The sequence below is a fragment of the Notamacropus eugenii genome, chromosome 1 (assembly GCF_028372415.1).
Source record: "Notamacropus eugenii isolate mMacEug1 chromosome 1, mMacEug1.pri_v2, whole genome shotgun sequence".
NCBI lineage: Eukaryota > Metazoa > Chordata > Mammalia > Diprotodontia > Macropodidae > Notamacropus > Notamacropus eugenii.
Genome location: NC_092872.1, coordinates 575,874,062 through 575,876,687, shown reverse-complemented (window position 1 = coordinate 575,876,687; position 2,626 = coordinate 575,874,062). Strand labels below are relative to the sequence as shown.

At 45.3% G+C, this 2,626-nt stretch overlaps 1 pseudogene; it reads right to left on the bottom strand.

Moving 5' to 3' along the window:
- Positions 1 to 703: 703 nt before the first annotated feature.
- LOC140519054 (astrocytic phosphoprotein PEA-15 pseudogene) lies at positions 704 to 1,214 on the bottom strand (annotated as a pseudogene).
- Positions 1,215 to 2,626: the final 1,412 nt, after the last annotated feature.

Sequence of the window (2,626 nt, the reverse complement as noted above, 5' to 3'; positions counted from 1 at the left end):
AGGCTCAGGGCATTACTGTGAAACAGTCACCAAAGAGGAAAGGAAGAGCAAGGAAGATGGCTCCCTGCCATCCTCCCTCAGCTTTGGCCTCCTACTTCCTCTGCCTTTCTAGAATGGAAAGCAAACAGGGGCTTCAGCTTTAGAAAACTTCTTATACCCATCTCAAGTGGGTTAGAGAAAAGTGAAATGGGTTTTGTTTATTTATGCCCTTCCATCCTGTTAGAGAATGGAGGGAGGGCATTGAGGGGGTCTGCCTTGTAGCTCAACTTCAGTGTTGAGCCTTCATTGAGCCTTCCCGTAGTGGGGAGCTCAGGCCCACTCTTGGGCCACAGTTGCCTACAATTACTACTTTATTTTTTCCTTACATCTTCTCTTCTTCTCAGCCCTGAATGGGCCCTTCCCAACCCTTCAACATTCTTAGTTTTCCTCATCCCCATCTTCCCTCATTTCTTGGAAAAATCGACACCCCCCCATCCTAGACTTTTTGTGGGGGGCATAGAGAGGTAAGGGAGTGGAAGTGGGAGATGTAGGGGGAATGTGCTGATTTCTATTTGCATAGAAATAGCCCCCACCTGCCCCTAAAGTGGGGGGACTAAGACCCCATACCCTTCCCCACCCACCCACCCAGGGGACTAGGCAAGCTAGATGGACAGTCAGCCAGCCTGAGCATGGGCACACACCATTGGGAGTGGTTAAGACCAGGTTAGTGAATAGGAAGGGTAGAGGGTGGTGGTGCAGTGCTTGCCCCTGGCCCCTCCCAGAGGATGGGGGTGGTCCACTGAAGGTCCAATCTTCCTCCTCTTCGTCCTCCTCCTCCTTCAAGCCTTCTTTGGCGGGGGGGGGGGCCCAGCTTGATGATTTCTTCCTCTGAGGGCTGCCAGATGATGTCTGTACTTCTTGGTACTAGGAATGCGGGTCAGTTTGGTGTCCAGCTCATCCTCCTCAGAGATCTTTAGCACACGGGTCCTGTAGTCAACCACCATGGTGAGCAGATCTGGTTGCCTTGAAATCTCAAAGATGTTGTCTATGTAGGAGAGGTTATCTTTGTCCAACTTATTGTGAGTCTCGAGGAAGTGAAACCAGGCACTACCAGTAGTGATCTCCTCACTCTTCTCACTTGGGATATCGTCTTTGCAGGCAGACTTAAGCTATTCCAGGTCCTTATGGGTGATGCTGTCAATCAGGTCCTGTGGGAGGGTCCCATACTCTGCCATGGTTGAAGGCTCCAAGGGACTGTTCCGAGCTGAGCGCGCAGGGGTCGGTCTGGGCCGGGCACTCTGGACTGCAGGGATTCCTGACCAGCCTCGGGAGCCGCCGCCGCCGCCGCCGCCGCCTCTTCTGCTGCTGCCGGAGCCTGAGCCCCTGTTGCAGATTTTTTAAAAAAAGATATATACAGAAGAACACAACAAAAGTGGGGAACACAAAATACAATATACAAAGGAAAGGAATACAAAAGCTTGGCACACTCCCTTAATGACAGAGCAGGGATACTAAAGTTTAGAATAAGCTAAAGCTGTTAGAGATATTAAATGGGTTTTACTATTATTTGGGATGGTTTGTAGTTATAGAAGGGAGAACATGAGATTCAAAAGCAAGAGAACTGCTTATGGTGGCTAGAATAATACATACACAACAGAGTTGGCTGGTTCTTGTTCCTTATTTTTCTATGCCAGGAGAAAACATGGGCATACTTCTTGGCAGAAAAGGAATCAGACTTAAGACCTCAGAACAAAATCTGGAAGTGACATCAGGGACCATATAATGCAATTTCCTCATTTTATAAATGAGGAAACTGAAGCATAGGGAAATTAAATGACTTTCTCACGTTCATACAGGTTGTAAACATCAGAGACAGGGCAAGAACCCAGGTACTTTGACTCCTTCCAAGGTGTAACTTGTTCTGCTTGGTGCTAGAAGACAAAACTCTAATGAGTAGAGATTAGTCTCTTAAACTCTAACATATAGATTATAGATTAGAGTCAAATCCATAAGTTACAGGCATTTATTAAGTACCTACTATGGACCATGAGCTGGGAATATAAGTACATAGAATAGAATGATCCCTACTCATAAGGATTTAGAATCAAAGAATGATAAACTTTCAAGCTAGAAGGGATTTCACTTTACCTCTAGGGAGGTAAGGAAGTTTCCCCAGTCGCACAAACAGTAAAGAGCAAGGATTCAAATACAGGTTTTCTGATGATCCATTTTGGCAACACTAGTTAAGCCTCATGAGATTGTCATTATCAGGCACTAGAGCTGTCTTTAGAGTACAAATGTATGTTTTTCCACCTTTGTTTGAGTCTGGGCTCTGACATTTTCTAGGCCTCTGATACATTGAGCTTTCCATTATGTCAAGCAATGGTTGGAAGCTTCAAATAGTGTAACTGACTATAAACAGTGTGAGGTAAGAGGGAGAGGAAATGGGAACCATTGACCTTAAAGAGGCTCTAAGGTGGCTAGAACTTGCTGAAAGGCAAGTCTTGGAACAACTGTCTCTTCTCTCTTCCTCAGTTTGCCAGAGGGATTCTTTCTGGAGGTCGAGGAAGTGTTTTTAGTTATTATTCTATTTATTTCATTAAATCTTTCTGAATTACATGTAAAATTTTTAAACAATCTTTTTGTA